Source organism: Bos taurus, chromosome 4, assembly GCF_002263795.3.
Source record: "Bos taurus isolate L1 Dominette 01449 registration number 42190680 breed Hereford chromosome 4, ARS-UCD2.0, whole genome shotgun sequence".
Taxonomy (NCBI): Eukaryota; Metazoa; Chordata; class Mammalia; order Artiodactyla; family Bovidae; genus Bos; species Bos taurus.
This window is the reverse complement of record NC_037331.1, coordinates 59,327,693-59,347,183: the sequence shown is the minus strand read 5'-3', so window position 1 is coordinate 59,347,183 and position 19,491 is coordinate 59,327,693. Positions and strand designations below refer to the sequence as shown.

Here is a 19,491-nt window from a genome sequence, read left to right as displayed (position 1 = left end):
ATTACTCTGGGAGGTGGGTCATAGAGGATCCTGCTGTGATTTATGTCAGAGAATGTTTTGGCTATGTTTTCTTCTAGAAGTTTTATAGTTTCTGGTCTTACATTTAGATCTTTAATCCATTTTGAGTTTACTTTTGTTTATGGTGTTAGAAAGTGTCCTAGTTTCATTCTTTCACAAGTGGTTGACCAGTTTTCCCATCACCACTTGTTAAAGAGATTGTCTTTTCTCCATTGTATATTCTTGCCTCCTTTGTCAAAGATAAGGTGTCCATAGGTACGTGGATTTATCTCTGGGCTTTCTATTTTGTTCCATTGATCTATATTTCTGTCTTCATGCCAGCACCACACTGTCTTGATGACTGTAGCTTTGTAGTATATTCTGAAGTCAGGCTATTGATTCCTCCAGTTCCATTCTTCTTTCTCAAGATTGCTTTGGCTATTCGAGGTTTTTTGTATTTCCATACAAATTGTGAAATTATTTGTTCTAGTTCTCTGAAAAATACCATTGGTAGCTTGATAGAGATTGCATTGAATCTATAGATTGCTTTGGGTAGTATACTCATTTTCACTATATTGATTCTTCTGATCCATCTATTAGTGTCCTCTTTGATTTCTTTCATCAGTGTTTTATAGTTTTCTATATACAGGTCTTTTGTTTCTTTAAGTAGATATATTCCTAAGTATTTCATTCTTTTCATTGCAATGGTGAATGGAATTGTTTCTTTAATTTCTCTTTCTGTTTTCTCATTATTAGTGTATAGGAATGCAAGGGATATCTGTGTGTTAATTTTATATCCTGCAACTTTACTGTATTCATTGATTAGCTCTAGTAATTTTCTGGTGGAATCTTTAGGGTTTTCTATGTAGAGGATCATGTTATCCACAGTGAGAGTTTTACTTCTTCTTTTCCAATCTGGATTCCTTTTATTTCTCTTTTTTCTCTGATTGCTGTTGCTAAAACTTCCAAAACTATGTTGAATAGTAGTGGTGAGAGTGGGCACCCTTGTCTTGTTCCTGACTTTAGGGGAAATGCTTTCAATTTTTCAACATTGAGGATAATGTTTGCTGTGGGTTTATCACATATGCCTTTTATTATGTTGAGGTATGTTCCTTCTATTCCTGCTTTCTGGAGGGTTTTTATCATAAATGGATGTTGAATGGATGTCAAAGGCTTTCTCTGCATTTATTGAGATAATCAGATGGTTTTTATCTTTCAATTTGTTAATGTGATATATCACATTGATTGATCTGTGGACATTAAAGAATCCTTGCATCCTTGGGATAATGCCTACTGGTCATGATGTATGATCTTTTTAATATGTTGTTGGATTCTGTTTGCTAGAATTTTGTCATGGATTTTTGCATCCATGTTCATCAGTGATATTGGCCTGTAGTTTTCTTTTTTTTGAGGCATCTTTGTCAGGTTTTGGTATTAGGGTGATGGTGGCCTCATAGAATGAGTTTGGAAGTTTATCTTCCTCTACAGTTTTCTGGAAGAGTTTGAGTAGAATAGGTGTTAGCTCTTCCCTAAATTTTTGGTAGAATTCAGCTGTGAAGCCATCTGGTCCTGGGCTATTGTTTGCTGGAAGATTTCTGCTTACAGTTTTGATTTCTGTGCTTGTGATGGGTCTGTTAAGATTTTCTATTTCTTCCTGGTTCGGTTTTGGAAAGTTATACTTTTCTAAGAATTTGTCCGTTTCTTCCACATTGTCCATTTTATTGGCATATAGTTTCTGATAGTAGTCTCTTATGATCCTTTGTATTTCTGTGTTGTCTGTTGTGACTTATCCATTTTCGTTTCTAATTTTGTTGATTTGATTCTTCTCCCCTTTTTTTTTTTTTGATGAGTCTGGCTAATGGTTTGTCTATTTTATTTATCTTGTCAAAGAACCAGCTTTTAGCTTTGTTGATTTTTGGTATGGTCTCTTTGGTTCTTTTTAATTTATTTCTGCCCTAATTTTTATGATTTCTTTCCTTCTACTAACCCTGAGGTTCTTCATTTCTTCCTTTTCTAGTTGCTTTAGGTATGGAGTTAGGCTATTTATTTGATTTTTCTCTTGTTTTTTGAGGTAAGCTTGTATTGCTATGAACCTTCCCCTTAGCACTTCTTTTACTGAATTCCATAGGTTTTGGGTTGTTGTGTTTTCATATTCATTCGTTTCTATGCATATTTTGATTTCTTCTGTGATTTGTTGGTTATTCAGATGTGTGTTGTTTAGCCTCCATATGTTTCCATTTTTAATAGTTTTTTTTTTTCCTGTAGTTGACATCTAACCTTACCACACTGTGATCAGAAAAGATGCTTGGAATGATTTCAATTTTTTTGAATTTGCCAAGGCTAGATTTATGGCCCAGGATGTGATCTATCCTAGAGAAGGTTCCATGTGCACTTGAGAAAAAGGTGAAATTCACTTTTTGGGGGTTGAAATGTCCTATAGATGTGAATTAGGTCTAACTGGTCCATTGTATCACTTAAAGTTTGTGTTTCCTTGCTAATTTTCTGTTTAGTTGATCTATCCATAGGTGTGAGTGTGGGTATTAAAGTCTCCCACTATTACTGTGTTACTGCTAATTTCCCCTTTCATACTTGTTAGCATTTGCCTTAAATATTGTGGTGCTCATATGTTGGGTGCACATATATTTATAATTGTTATATCTTCTTCTTGGATTGATCCTTTGATCATTATGTAGTGTCCTTCTTTGTCTCTTTTCACAGCCTTTATTTCAAAGTCTATTTTATCTGATATGAGGATTGCTATCCCTGCTTTCTTTTGGTCTCCATTTGTGTGAAATATAGTTTTCTAGCCTTTCAATTTCAGTCTGTATGTGTCCCTTATTTTGAGGTGGGTTTCTTTTAGACAGCATATATAGGCGTCTTGGTTTTATATCCATTCAGCCAGTCTTTGTCTTTTGGTTGGGGCATTCAACCCATTTACATTTAAGGTAATTATTGATAAGTATGATCCCATTGCTATTTACTTTGTTGTTTGTGGTTTGAGTTTATACACTTTTTCTGTGTTTCCTGTCTAGAGAAGATCCTCTAGAATTTGTTGAAGAGCTGGTTTGGTGGTGCTGAGTTCTCTCAGCTTTTGCTTGTCTGTAAAGCTTTTGATTTCTCCTTCATATCTGAATGAGATCCTTGCTGGGTATAGTAATCTAGGTTTTAGGTTTTTCTCTTTCATCACTTTAAGTATGTCCTGCCATTCCCTTCTGGCCTGAAGAGTGTCTATTGGAAGATCAACTGTTATCCTTATGGGAATCCTCTTGTGTGTTATTTGTTGTTTTTCCCTTGCTGCTTTTAATGTTTGTTCTTTGTGTTTGATCTTCATTAATTTGATTAATATGTATCTTGAGGTGTTTCGCCCTGGGCTTATCCTGTTTGGGACTCTCTGGGTTTCTTGGACTTGGGTGGCTATTTCCTTTTCCATTTTAGGGAAGTTTTCAACTATTATCTCCTCAAGTATTTTCTCATGGCCTTTCTTTTTGTCTTCTTCTTCTGGGACTCCTATGATTTGAATGTTCAGACATTTGTCATTGACCTAGAGGTCTCTGAGGTTGTCCTCATTTCTTTTAGTTCTTTTTTTTTTTTTCCCTCTCTGCTTCATTTATTTCCACCATTCTGTCTTCCGCCTCACTTATCCTATCTTCTGCTTCAGTTATTCTACTGTTGGTTCCCTCCAGAGTGTTTTTTTATCTCAGTTATTGCATTATTCATTATTGATTTACTCTTTTTATTTCTTCTAGGTCCTTGTTAAACATTGCTTGCATCTTCTCAATCCTTGTCTCCAGACTATTTATCTGTAACTCCATTTTGTTTTCAAGATTTTGGATCATTTTTACTATCATTATTCTGAATTATCTTTCAGGTAGACTCACTATCTCCTCCTCTTTTGTTTGGTTTGGTGGGCATTTGTCATGTTCCTTTACCTGCTGAATATTTCTCTGTCTTTTCATCCTGTTAGATTTCTGTATTCAGGATGGCCTTTCCATATTCTGGCAGTTTGTGGAGTTCTCTTTATTGTGGAGGTTCCTCCTTGTGGGTGGGGTTGGATGAGTGGGTTGTCAAGGTTTCCTGGTTAGGGAAGCTTGCATTGGTGTTCTGGTGAGTGGAGCTGGGTCTTTTCTCTCTGGAGTGCAATGAAGTGTCTGGTAGTGAGTTTTGAGGTGTCTGTGGGTTTCATGTGACTTTGGGCAGCCTGTATATTAATTCTCAGGGCTATGTTCCTGCATTGCAGGAATTAGCATGGTATGTCTTGCTCTGGAACTTGTTGGCTCTTGGGTGGAGCTTGGTTTCAGTGTAGGTGTGGAGCCTTTTGGATGAGGTCTTGTTGAATAATGTTCTCTGAGTCAGGAGTTTTCTGGTGTTCTCAAGTTTTAGATTTAAGCCTCCTGACTCTGGTTTTCAGTCTTACTCTTACAGTAGCCTCAAGACTTCTCCATCCATACTGCACCAATGATAAAACATCTAGATTAATGGAGAAAAGATTCTCCACAGTGAGGGACACCCAGAGAGGTTCGCAGAGTTACATGGAGAAGAGAAGAGGGAGGAGGAAGATAGAGGTGACCAGGGGGAGAAAAGGGAGAATCAAAAGGGGAGGGAACAATTTAGTCAGTAATCAATTCCCTATGTGCTCTCCACAGCCTGAAACAGACAGAGAGGTTCACAGAGTTATATAGAGAAGAGAAGAGGGAGGAAGGAGATAGAGGTGACCAGGAGGAGAAGAGGGGGGTCAAAAGGAGAGAGACAGATCTGGTCAGTAATCAGTTTCCTAATTGTTCTCCACAGCCCTGAATACCCAGAGAGATTCACATAGTTGGGTAGAGAAGGGGGAAGGAGGAGATAGAGGTGACCTGGGGGAGAAAAAGGAGAGTCAAAAGGGGGAGAGGGAAATCAAGCCAGTAACCACACTAAGTAAAAATGGATACTGAAGACTGGATTCTTAAAGGTACAAAATTGATAACAAATACCAAAAAGAAAAGATTAAAAATCTAGAGTAGAGGTTAAACTCTCAAAAACACAATATTATGAAAACAAAACAAAATCACAAAAATTATAAAAAATATATATGAAATTTTCTTTAAAAATAGGATCTTTTCTTTCACAAGGTAATAGTAGGTTATAAAAATGAAAATTAAAGGAGTAATAAAGGACTTACAAAATTAAAAATTTTTTAAATAAAAAATTGATAATAGTAAAATATATCTAGGAATTTCTCTGGAGTTGTTGTGGGCAGTGTGGGGTCAGTTCAGTTTCAGATAGTTCCTTGTTCCAGCTTATACTTCTTCTCGAGGTCTATAGGCCCCTTCCAATGTAGACGGTGTTAACTACAGGGTTTTAATCTGTTGCACCAGTCACTTCCAAAGCAGTTCCCTCTGTTTATTTTGGTTTCTTCTGTTTGCAAGTCTCTTCAGTGTCTAATTTCCACCGTGACACAAGGGGGTGAAGGTGGTCACTTACTTAGGCTCGCTTGTTCAGTTGTGCTATGGGGAGGGGGGAACACTGCAAACAAATATCACTGGCATATCTGGGGAGTGCTTGCAGTGTCTGAGCCATACTGGGTTTGTCCCCGCTCATGGTGTGTGTGCTTTCCCAGTCTACACTACTCAGGCTCCAGGTTTCTCTGCAGGGGAACTGTCTAAAGCAGGCCCTGGGTTGTGTGCACTTCTCACGTCTAAGCTGCTCAGGTTCAGGTTCTCAGGTACTCCACAAAGGCACAGCCTCAGTTGGGCGTACGTTTTGTGCCCTTCCTAGGTCTGAGCACCTCAGGTGACCAGGTGCTTGGTAAGCGCACTCTCCCCAGGTAGGGCAGTGCATCTTATCACCTCCCCCATCCCAGCCGCTCAGTTTCCTGGATGCACAGCATCTTAGGGGTGCTGTGTGTCTCCTCTGGGGAGCTGATGTCTGGCTGTGACCCTTCTGGCAGATGTCAACCATCCAGGATCCCAGGAAGTCTTGGTTAGTAACTGGGAGCCTGCGTGCAGTTTGGTAGAGAATGCTGTCTCTGGGGCCGAGATTGCCAGAGGGACCTAATTTAAAACTCTTAGTTTTAGAACTACATGCCTTAAGAGACATGTTTGGGGTTCCCTGGTGACTTAGTGACCAATGCAGGAGACACAAATTTGATCCTGAATCCAGGAAGATCCCAAATATCTCAGGGCAACTAAGCCTGTGCATGACGACTACTGAACCCACGTGCTGCAACTACTGAAGCCTGGGCATGTTGGAGCCTGTGGTTTCAGGGACAGAAGCCACTGCAACAAGAAGTTCCTGCACTGCGACTGGAGAGCAGTCCCTGCTAACTGTAACTAGAGAAAAGCCCATGCAGCAACAAAGACCCAGAACAGCCAAAAATAAAAATAAATAAATAGACATATTTGGTCCTCTGTCCAGCACTGCTTACAGCACAGTGTGGTCTTCTTTAAATTCAAAGCAGCTTCATTATTATTATTTATTTCCCTATATTAGTTTAGGTGAAAATATGTTAGTATTGTGCAGCAACAAAGGTCATTTTGTTCTCCACAATTTTTCTTCTATGTCTATGAAAGTGGATATTTCAACAAAATGTTGCCATCTGTTTAATTGTAACACCAAGAGGTTGAGCTGCCAGGTTAGTGGGCTAATGACGTTCATCCTCTGAAACTGTAAATTGAAAGCATTTACAGTAGATTCTTAGATATCCTCAGGGCTAACTTACAATATGACTAGGTTGTAGATTCCCCAGGCTTGACCAAAATGAATTGTTTTTATCTTCTTTTAAAAAGATTAGTGAGTGAAGTTGATCTTATTAGTGAGTGAAAATGATCTTAACTCCCACATAATTAGTGTATTCAAATAACATATATATATATATATATATATATATATATATATATATATCTAAGAAGTTCTGAAAGTAAAACTTGGATGTTATAAGTATCTCATTTAGTCATTGAATTCATGTTCAATGAGTAAATCAAGCATCTACTGTATATAAGACACTGAAATGATGTCTGTTTAAAGGGATACTATGTAGCAACTCAAAAAGTTGTATGAAGTGAAAAATGGCTCTTATTTTTTGAAAGTCAAATTTTCGTATGTTGAGGTTTTGAGTGGGCATGGGAATAATGTATGGGGCTTCCCAGGTTGTGCTAGTGGTAAAGAACTTGCCTGCCAATGCAGGAAATAGAAGAGATGTGGGTTTGATCCCTGGGTTGGGAAGATCCCCTGGAAGAGGGCATGCAACCCACTCCAGTATTCTTGCCTGGAGAATCCCCATGGACAGAGAAAACTGTGGGCTATGGTCCGTGGGATGGCAAAGAGTGGGACACGACTGAAGTGACTTAGCATGCATGCACGGGAATAATATGTATGGTTAGTGCCTCTACTCTGCCAGAAAATATTTATCTTTCCTCCTATTTCAAATATTGCATATGGATATGAGTGATTCTCCTGATTGTCAATGAAAATTCAGAAGGTAAGTCTAGAGACCAAAGTGTTAAGATATTAAAATGTGCTACATTACTTGGTAGACATGTGAGTAGAATCAACTTTGAAATGTTGCATAAAGAAAAAAAAAACCTTTGGATATGCAGATTGGGTCACAGAATGTTGGGTGTTTTCAAGGAATAAAATGTCTTGAAAACAACTTGCAGTAAATATCAGTTAAATTCCACAGTGATAGACATATGTTATATGATAAAGAAAAATTTTGGGGAAACAAACCATCCTGAGCTTCTGAATATTTAAATGAGAATATTTCAATGTTCTACTAAAATTGTGGAGTTCAATAAAAAGACAGCAACTATGAACAAAGCTCTTCCATTTTTATTTTGCTTCTTTGTGTCAGGATATATGCTGGAATCAAATCTGAAATATCTGTTTATTCATTGACCTGATTCTCAAAATGTCTCAAATGTAAAATTTCTTGTGGCTGTTTAGTCCCTGTGGATTCCTACAGATTTGAGGATTTAATTACCTGCTTTTTCACTGTATGAAGTGGTCAGCCCGTGAAGTCAGCTCTCAGCTGATAATCACCTAGAAGGAGGAACTGCTGGTTTTTATCCTGATGATTTTAATTATCTCTGGTAGCTCAAGAAATAGTAAGTCTATCTAAAGTTGTTGCTAACAAGAATTTTTGACAGCAGGAAAGATGGAATAAATTTCAGAGAGTGTAAGAAATGCCCAGATAGAAGAAAGATGCTATTCACAAATGAATGAACTAATGGAGAGTAGGACTATAATTAGATTTCTCTCTTCTTCTTCCTTTAAATTCCCAGGATAACCAATTTAGTCTAGAAAGGCCTTCCCTGGACCATAGGCATTGTTCTCCTCAATTTTGATGTTGGTGACTTACTAAAAAAAAGACAAAAAACAAAAAAACACTATGCGTTTCAAACTAAATAGACCTGAAGGTTGACTTCAGTTTATAGGTCACCAATTTCCACCAATTTCTGCTTCAGACTTTCTTCAGTATGTTAACTGAAGTGATCATTCTCTCTTTCAAAAGCATTTAAAAATTATTGTCTGTGCAATTCATTCTGAAATTAATCATGACTGCCCCATGACATCTTTCCTATTATGTCTTGAGTTGCCATTTAATTTTTTATGGCTGTGAAACTTTTCACTTGCCTTGAGACTCTAATCAATTAAGTTCTATGCAGAAGTGCAAAAGACGTGTGTCTTATATTTTTTGTATTTCCTCTAGTGCCAAATATAATGATCTCTCAAAGAATTAATGTTAATTTTATTTCATAAAGATCCACAACATTCCAAGTCTATATTTACCTTTTCTATAAGAGTAGTAAAATGACAGAAAATTAGAAATAATCAGTTCATATTCATGGGGTGATATTCATTTCTCCCTGGAAATGGCTGCAGAATTTGTAAAAAGACAGAAATTGTTGTTTAGTCTCAAAGTTCTCTTTTGCAACCTCATAGACTGTAGCCTGCCAAGCTCCTCTGACCATGGGATTTCCCAGGCAAAGAATACTGGAGTGGGTTGCCATTTCCTTCTCCAGGGCATCTTCCCAACTCAGGGATGGAACCCTGGTCTCCTGTGGCTCCTGCATCAGCAGGCTGATTCTTTACACTGTGCTAACTGGGAAATCCCATTTGTAAGGAAAATCAGAAAAATCTCACAGATGCTTCAGTTGTACCACCAGGGAAAGTGCCTCCCCCCTTTCCTTTTTCCTGCACTGAAAGGTGAGCAGATGGAGGAAAACAGATGAGCAGATGAAGAGAAGAAGCACCATATCAGGAACTTTACATACCCATCTCTTTAATTCTCAAAGGTCCAGGAACAGGAATTCATATCCCCCTCTTACAGATGGGAAACTGAGAGGTACAGAGGTGATGTTTTCTACAAGATCACACAGCTGCTATTAGGGCTTGGATTATAATTCTGTTTTGTTTTTGCAAATGTGGGCCATCTCTCTCAGCCAGGCAGCTTCTACTAGAAGAAGCCAGGTCATTTTAAATGTTCAATATGAAAGGGCCCTGGGAAAAGGTCAAAATTGTGAAGTAGTCTTAGTTTAACAGATCCTTCCTTTCTTATCATTTCTCTTCTTGCACGCTGCTGGCTTCAGTTTGCTCATGCTTCTCTAGGCTGGGAGAATCCAGCTGCTGCTCCAGACCTCCCCAGGCCCAGAGCACACAACCGGGAATCTAATCTAGATCTTTGTGCTGTGCTTAGGTGCTCAGTTGTGTCCGATTCTTTGAGACCCCATGAACTGTAACCTGTCAGGCTCCTCTGTCCATGGGGATTCTCCAGGCAAGAATACTAGAGTGGGTTGCCATGCCCTCCTCCAGGGGATCTTTCCAACCCAGGGATGGAACCCAGGTCTCCCGCATTGCAAGCAGATTCTTTACCTTCTGAGCCACCAGGGATGCCCAAGAATACTGGAGTGGGTAGGTAGCCTATCCCTTCTCCAGAGGAACTTCCCAACCCAGGAATTGAACTGGGGTCTCCTGCATTGCAGGCTGATTCTTTACCAGCTTGGTTGCATTCTCATTAAGATATTAGTTCCTTATCTTGCTTGTTGTTCAGTCGCTAAGTTGTGTGTCTTTGAGACCTCATGGACTGCAGCACTCCAGGCTTGCCTGTCCTTCACTGTCTCCCTGAATTTGCTCAAACTCATGTCTGTTGAGTCACTGATTCCATCCAACCATCTCATCCTTTGTCGTCCATTCTCCTCCTGCTCTCAATCTCTCCCAGCATACATTCTCATTCCAATGAGTTGGCTCTTGGCATCAGGTGGCCAAAGTATTGGAGTTTCAGCTTCAGCATCAGTCCTTCCAATGAATATTCAGGGTTGGCTGTCTTTAGGATTAACTGGTTTGATCTCTTTGCTGTTCAAGGGAATCTCAAGAGTCTTCTTCAGCACCGCAGTTCAAAAGCATCAATTCTTTGGGCGCTCAGCCTTCTCATTACTGTTTGCTAAGTCAATCTGCATTTACACATTAATGGCCATTGATGGACTAACGCCATTCTTCTAGATAACCCTGATCAATAGAGGCTCATAGGTATTATTAGGAGTTTTGGATTTGGTGGGAGTCATAAATGGGAGAAGTAATGTCATGTAGGAGTTCTTCATTTCCATATCCTGACAAGTTCTGTGATAGACTTATCTGAAGGGCAAAATGCTTTCTTTATTACATGCTCCTTTATGTTATTTATTCTTAAACAATGGGAACTATTTGAAGCCAAGTAAAAAGCATTTCAGAATTAATATTTAGTTAGGGAACTCCTACAATAGTGTATTTCAAGTTATGTATTATAACTTCTGTGACCTCTGAAAACATTCTTCTTTGTAACAGGTAGTATATGATTTTGATTTTATGAAGATGTAGTATTGGGCTCCAAAATCACTGTGCTTGGTGACTGCAGTCATGCAGTTAAAAGACACTTGCTCTGTGGAAGAAAAGCTAAGATAAATCTAGACAGCATATTTAAAAGCAGACACATTACTTTGCTGACAAAAGTCTGTGTAGTCAAAGCTATGGTTTTACTAGTAGTCATGTATGGATGTGACAGCTAGACAATAAAATAGTCTGAGCACTGAAGAATTGATGCCTTCAGACTGTGGTGCTGGAGAAGACTCTTGAGAGTCCCTTGGACTGCAAGGAGATCAAACTAGTCAATCCTAAAGGGTATCAACCATGAATATTCATTGGAAAGATTGATGCTGAGGCTGAAGCTCCAATACTTGGCCACCTTACACAAAGAGCTGACTCGTTGGAAAAGACCCTGATGCTGGGAAGGCTTGAAGGCAGGAGAGAAGAGAATGATATAGGATGAGATGGTTGGATGGCATCACCGACTCAATGGACATGAGTTTGAGCAAGCTCCGGGAGATGGTGAAGGACAGGGAAGCTTGGTGTGCTGCTGTCCATGGGGTAGCAAAGAGTTGGATATGACTGAGCAACTGAATGACAACAACAAATGTGATTCCACATTGTCAAACTGAGAAATTCATTTAAATAAGTAGATCATCTGCTTACACAATATCAAGCAGTTATTGCACTGAACACATTATAGGAATATTGTACTTGCCCCGTTTTAAGGGAATTGCCTCTAAAATAAGCACTTGGAAAGTTTCTTACAAAGCAGTATTTTTGAAAGTATGATCCTACATCAGAATCACAGAGGTGCTTCCTAAAAATGGTAGTTCCCAGATTCAACGAATCAGAACCTCCAAGATACTATATATATATTTTTAAAAACCTTACTTTAGGTTGGTGAGGAGCTCAAAAGATTTCTTGGGGAATCTTGTATAATTAAGGTAAATCACTTCCTGAAAAAGTACATTGTTTCTAGTTAATTCAGCTACTCACAAGTGCCAAATTCATTTGAAGGTAAAACTATTCCCACTAGAGAAAGATATAATACCAAAAAAATAAAAACGTCACTGGGTCACCAAAGCCAAGGAAAATCTGCACACTTTTCTGGGGGTACATTAAGTACAAGTGGAGTACACTACACTCTTTATGCTAGGTAAAACCATCTTAAATGTGCTTCATCTTCTAACATTTCCAGAGCATAACTATACAAAGAGATTCTGTACAAAGAATGAAAATGTGCACCATTCCCAGTTGGCAATCAGTTAGTTGTGCAATCACTTTAAAACCACATGTAAAGACTGTTTCATGTCCTAAAATTATTGTTTTTCTTCTTTTTATGTCCATTCTCTTTTCCTATTTTTATTTCTATGGAAGGTAGTTCCTTTAGGAAAACCAGTTGTATATGAGTTAACTTTTTGAGCAGACTCCTCTCTAGGAATACCACAGTGTTTCTGCTTTGGTCTCCTTTCATTGGAGAATAACTGGTTCATGAGTCAAAAGAGTTTGGTCCTGGTTTTGTAGGCTAATGAACTGTGCAGTCCTGCCACACCTGTCTGCACAATGGAGAGGGCTGCAATGGCTGATTTCTGATATCTCTTCCATCTGTATGATGGGAAAAGAGCAGAGACAGTCCTTGCCTGTGTTTTTCCTGGTAAATATTAATTTCTAAGCCATCTTTTCTACTTTCACTGTGAAATAATATGCACATTTCTCCTAAGAGAAGACACAGAAACAAAACATAAAATGGATCATTTCCATTTAAATTGCTTAAGAAAGATGGAGATTACTCACTTATTTAAGTGAATCAACATTTTCTTTTGGAATCCAGTGTGTCATCATGCATTTCTTAAGTTAATCACTTCAAGAAAATGGCTCTGGAGGTGAGTAGGCCAAAGTTTGCAAAACAAGGTACTTTAAAAAAGTAATCCCTTTAATGTATAGCTGCTTAACTTAGTGGTTTCTTGCTGAAATGAGCTTTGTCAGCATTTCAGAACAAATCATCTAGAAATTAAGAACTTACATGCTCTTAATTCTCTCCTGCCCCTTGTTCTTTTTTTGACAAGCGGCCTCAATATTTTTGAATATATGCATCTATCATTAAAAAACTCAGTATGCATTCCCCAATACATATTTATATATGTATTTATAAGTTATATCTATACATGTGCTGTGCTCAGTCACTTCAGTCATGTCTGGCTTTTTGTGAACCCATGGACTGTAGCCTGCCAGGCTCCTCTGTCCATGGAATTCTCCAGGCAAGAATACTAGAATGGGTGGCTATTTCCTTCTCCAATATCTATACATACAAACATATATATATATATATATACACATACAAGCTGTGTAGCAACATATATATATATATGTTTAAACATATGTATATATATATATATACATTCCCTAAACTATCTATATATAAACTATCTCTAATTACTATCTCAAAGAATAATGTGCAATTAAAAGAAGTTCATTATTAGAGAATATTGTGGAAGACTTTAAATAATTTATAATTGAGGGGATTGACATAGATCCACATATGATTAAATCATTGTTGTTTTTAATTTACAACACAGCAAAGAATTCATATTAAGCATAGATGTGCTAACTCTGTTACTTTATTTTTTATCTACTTGAACTCGCATTATTAGTTTTATCTTTGATCTGAGTTTCTTTGCAGAGATGTTTTTAGAAGCCCTTTGACCATGCTGAGAAGATTTAGTTTTGTTGAAAACCTTATAAATATAGGCTGTAGACCTTCTAACTAGGCATACACAATCTGTAATTCATTGCAATATGTTGAAATCTAAGGAACCAGTGAGAACGGCAAGTTGGAGGAAGTCTCACCCTTCCTTCCATATCCTGTGTGGAGCATATGTCACATGTGACTCTCTGACATATAGACTGAGGGTGGAAACCCAGGATCATTCAACAGTAAATATTAGTAAAGCTTAATTGCCTTTTTCTATTTCTAGAATAGGATAAGTGGAATTTCAATATTTTCTTCCCACATCTCACTTCCAAAAATTACTGCTTTAGTGGCAGAGTAGTGTGGACAAGCTGTGTAGCAAATGAAAGGTGATTTTTTGAGTCATAATTAGTAGCAAGGATGTAACTGTTGTTGAGTTAATAAAGTATATTTCCCTTTCCCTCCCTTGTGCTCCCGATAGTCAGGCGTGATGAAGTTGATATTAATTGAGGTGGGAAGAGAAGAAAGAAAGAATGTGTTTGTCATGACCAGCTTTCCCTAATCATAAGCTGCTGTGTTAGTTTGCATCTACAGCTTCTTCTATAGCCTGTGGTCTTCTTAACAGGAATTATTATCCACTGAGACAGAAACACTACAGTATCTGTCCTTAGTCAGGGCTTTAAAGTTAGTTCAAGTACAAATTGCCCATTTTTCTTAGGGATTATATTCTTTTCCACAGGGGTTAGAAAGAAATGTAATGCCATTGAAACAGAATATGCTACAGAGCGTTTACATCATGATTAATATAGTTGCCCAACTGCCTGCTTTGACAGTTGGGAGGCATGCATATTTGCCTTCTGTCTTTTTCAAGTCTCAGTTGTTCTCTGGGGCATGTTGTGGGATATATAAAGCTAAGTTGTGCGCATTGATGGTGCTTTTGCCCTGAATAAATATGTGCAGTCTGCCCACATGTTTTCTGTGTAGATTCTCCTGGTGATCTCATGGCTGCTTTTTAGTGCTGTACTTAACTTTCTCTAGTGTGAAACATTCTGTCTTCAAATGCATTTGGCACTTGCTTATAGCAGAGTTAACTGAAAATAGTGCATTTTTCCAGGCGATGATTTGCTTTGATCATGAAGGAACATTTCCTGGGATCACTCTGAGATAGCTTGAAAAGAAAAATGATTATTGCAAACACAGTTTTGATGTCCACCTTTAGATACGCACTTCATAAATGACCACTGTATACTTAAAATATGTCCAAGGTACATAAACTCAGGAGAGAAGTTTATCTTATTTTTAGAACCTGGAAATCTTTAGAGCTAAATAATAAAAAGAAAAAGTGGAAGGGTCTGACATTTTATAACCATTCCATGTTGAAAAGGAATACTTACAACTCACTCTCTAGTACTGTCATTTTCAAAAAGGGAGTAGAGGAAAACTTGCCAGGAAAAAACACTGCCATGTTATCTGTGAGAAAACCAAGAAGTGAAATTATAAACTCCATGCTTCTAATTAGACTCATTTATTTAAAATCAATTTTTAAATTTAAATTACATAAGCAATATTCTTCTTGTAAAAAAAAAAGAAATTAAAAAATTGTTTCTCCACTCTTCCCACAGACCATCTGCTTCCCTAAATCCTGTACCTAGACTCTCCAAAAGGAATTGTTATTAACCACTATTATGAATTTCTTGAACATATATGTAGGCATTTTTGATTCATATAGACATGCATTTGAGGAAATGCATGCACACACAGAGTCTAGTGATCTCAGACCCATGCACAGTTTGATAGAGCAGTAGGGTTCCTGGAAAGAATCCACACAAACACAGTATAGGGTACCTTCCACATGGATGTATGCGTCATGCACCATGCAAAGGCAATGACTCCACGTTCATTTAATTTCCTAGACTGATGTCATGCCTTTGACCAAGGTTTCTTCCAGCTTTCCAATGATTTCATGCAACTATTGCCCAGTCCTTTCCAGATTACAGTTAAGTCTAACATGTCCTTTATGATATCAAACACTTCCTTTAGTTCTCAATTACTGGGTGAGATTTGCCTAGATTTCTTTTACTATTCTCTCAAAGCCCTTAGTGCATTCACCAAACTTGTATTTTCAGCAGCGGCGAAAACTTTTCCCTTTGCATCAGGTCCAGCCCTGTCATTAACAAGCTTTCAATGAGGTTAATTTAATTTATTTGCTCATCCATAGACAAATGGCAGAAAGACAAATCATCATACAGCAGATAATGGAAGATACAGACCTCACCCAATTTATGCCATAGACCTCACTGAGTCCATTTATACTCTAGATACTCACAAGTTGGAAGTATAGTTGGATAAGAAGATACTGTCACTGACTGAGAGCATATAAAATAGATCATGAGAAAAACATATATATTCTAGTTACCTGCCTGTTGTCTATCTATAGTATAATAACCAGCATTAAATTTAATGCCATCAAACTGGTCCTAATGTTCAAAACCTCTGGGAACAAGAATTTGGACAGAGTAAAGTGTTGGTGGCTTGTCTTTGCTGCATGAGGTCTAGGACCTCAGCTGAAAAGAGGGGTAGGGCTTACATCAAAAGCCATATTAGCACAGATGTTAAGTAGTTAATGCAGGATGTTTAGTGGGCCTCAGCTTGGTTGTCAGCCCAAACATCTGTAGATGGGCTTTTCATGTGGCCTTGGCTTCCTCAGAACAGAAGCTGGGTTTGATAATGAATATCCCAAGATACCAGATACCAGAAAGTGGAAACAGGTTTCTCATAACCTGAGTCCAGAAACTGGGTAGTGTCACTCTCATCCTATTCTGCAAGTAGAACAGAGACAAAGCCTAGGTTCAAAGAGGAGGAAATAGACCTCATTTTCCTATGGGAAGAAGGTTAAAAAAATTGTGGAACTATTTGTTTTTAAACTTCCTTAAGTATGAATGCTGTACTGTCATGAATTGTTTACATATTTTTCTTCACATTAGACACAAATAATATCTCTGAATAGTATGATATTGAACTACTCTACCTATACCTGTAAGTAGCATAAAAGAAAGTCTCTCTTTTTCTTCCCTCATCCTTGATATATTGAATTTTGTAGTTTGTAATTTCCCTTTCTTATACAACAGCTTTCAATATCATTATCTAATTTTAATATAAATTTATCTTTACTTTTTAATTGTCTGTATAGAATTCTATTGTGCTGATTTATTTGGAGGGGGGCACACCACACAGCATGTGGGATCTTCCCTGATCAAGGATGGAACCCATGCCCCCTGCACTGGGAACACAAAGTCTTGACCCCTGGATCGCCAGTGAAGTCCATAGTATTTTACTGTATGGATGTAATGGACTTAATTAGTTTCCAAGTAGATTCATATTTATTTCATATTTAAATAACATTTACTATGTGCCAAGCACTGTTACATGCCCTTTATAAATATCACCTCATTGACTTTTCATAATAACATAATGACATAGAAAATATTATTATCCCTATTTTACAGATAATGAAACATAAGAACAGAGAGGTTAAGTAACTTGCTTCAAGTCAAACAGCGGTGAGTAGTGGAGCTTTGATTTAACCCAAGTCCCTCTGACTTCAGACTTCACTCTTTCAGCCATTATGCTTTGCTGCCTATTAATAGACCTTATTTTTTTCTCTGTTTGCTAGTATAAGCCATGCTGTAGTAAACAACCTCTTATTTGTATCTATATGTCTACTAAATTTAATGAGTATATGAACATACATATCTTTAAGTAGTAGACTTTTAAAGATATCCTGATTACACATGTGCATTCTTCTTGGCAGAGGTGGGTTTACTATGAATACAATGAAGTAGAAGCTTTAGGACGTGTCACTTGCATGGTTCTCTGAATGCTGAGAGGTGTGGAGGATTTTTTGGTGCAAGAGGATATCAGGATGCAAACAGAAAACATTTTTACATGAGTATTTCTGATGGTTTTCCTAAAGAAAGCTTTTTTTTTTTTTTTTTTCTAAAGAAAGCTTTTAAAAAAGGAGGGACCTGATTTTTAAGACTCCTATAATTTGGTTTAATTTTTTTCTTATTATATATATTCACTTTTGTAATGATTTTGAATTCATTTTGCTGTGTTCTTTTTCTTAAAGATGCTATCTTTAAGATGGCATTAAGTGACTTAAGTTTCTGACCTCACAAAGCCTAGTCTGCCTCTATTTCTGGGATAAATTCCTATAAATGAAGTTGCTAAGTCGTAGGTCTGCTTATTTTAAATGTAGATAATAATAATAATGATAGCTAACATTAGAGTTTTATGTTTCAGATACAATTCTAATTACTTTGTATATGCTTATACATATGCTTGTATACGTAAATGAGCATTTGTATAAAGCTAAGTATATGATATGCTTATACTATAAATAAGTATTATTATTTCCATTTATAGTTGAAGAAATTGATATAGGATTGTCACAATTTCACCAATTCTTCAGCAAGAATTAATAGAAATGAAAGTGACTGAATATTATTGAATATTTTAATTCTTAAAGAAATCTGAGAATTAAAGTATTTTAGTTTACATTTCTTGTCATGAGAGACTTTGGACCTATGTGTATTGGTTAGCTATACTCTGAATTTTAACTGGTCTTATTTTTAACTCTTTCAAAATCCTGTATGCGTGGAGATGTTGGGTTTATATGAATTCAGATAGACTGCACTGGTATTAAACAGCCCACTGGCTCAATTCAATGCAGAAATGCCACCTAAAGATACAACAGCAATATTCAGAGTTGTGACAAATGAAACTGCTGGGTCAGGCATGTTGTTTGTTATCATCTAGATTCATTCTGAGAGCATACCCTTAACAAAAAGAGAAGATTGAAAATACAGAGAAGAGTTCTGGAACAATATGGCAGCCATTTGATATGAATAACAGTTTCTGTATATTAGGCACTTTTAGGCTCCAGGTTTCAAAATGTCTCACTCATTGTGAGAATTAATAAACTAAACGGACCCTAATGAGACCTGACCAGTCCATTCTGAAGGAGATCAGCCCTGGGATTTCTTTGGAAGGAATGATGCTAAAGCTGAAACTCCAGTACTTTGGCTACTTCATGCAAAGAGTTGACTCATTGGAAAAGCCCCTGATGCTGGGAGGGATTGGGGGCAGGAGGAGAAGGGGACGACAGAGGATAAGATGGCTGGATGGCATCACTAACTCGATGGACGTGAGTCTGAGTGAACTCTGGGAGTTGGTGATGGACAGGGAGGCCTGATGTGCTGTGATTCATGGGGTCGCAAAGAGTCGGACACGACTGAGTGACTGAACTGAACTGAATGAGACCTGAGAATCATGAGACCACAGGGTGGATCCGGAGGTATGCAGTTTGGCAATTTTCTCCAGAGCCGAAGTGGCCATCAAGAAGAGGTGACAGCTAAAATCACTAATGATAAAGCCAGAGTTCTTTGGAGAAGGGTAGAAGTGACTAGTGAAAACAATGAGCTGTAGAACTTGTGATTGGTGAAGACCCTTAGAGAATATACCTGTCAGTCTTGGGGACTGAGAAGAAGCCTTGACCTTGAAAAGAGAATCCAAAGTAGCATGAGATCAGAGTCACCTCACCATGTGGGCACCATGAAGTCCCCTGGTCTCAGAGCCAAATCACTCTGCACCAAATGTAGCAGACGAAATAATTCTAGAATGTCCCAGGTAAACACAGACATTTCCAAACCCCTTGTTCAGTTCAGTGCAATCTGTGTAACTATAAAGAAGCAGAGGTAGAAGCAACATGAAGAGTAGCGGTGGCAGAATAGTAGACATAGAAGTAGCAGCAGTAGCAATTAAGGCAGATATTTTTATATATTACAATTTGGAATTAAATGAATTAAAAAAAAAAAAAAAACCTGCAGCCAGGACAAACCTAAAGATGGTTGCTTCAAATACCTTTTTTTTTGTTGTTTGAAAACAAGATAAGCTATAATTTATTAATTAAGCATAAATAGATAAGC

At 37.6% G+C, this 19,491-nt stretch overlaps 1 long non-coding RNA gene across 2 annotated transcripts in view; it reads left to right on the top strand.

Annotated features, from left to right (window-relative positions):
- Positions 1-19,491, top strand: part of LOC112446332 (uncharacterized) — a 133,335-nt gene that overhangs the window by 56,892 nt on the left and 56,952 nt on the right. For both annotated transcript variants that reach the window (XR_003034262.2, XR_003034263.2), the window contains one exon: positions 17,011-17,064. This is a non-coding gene — a long non-coding RNA (uncharacterized lncRNA). The remainder of the gene's footprint in view (positions 1-17,010; positions 17,065-19,491) is intronic.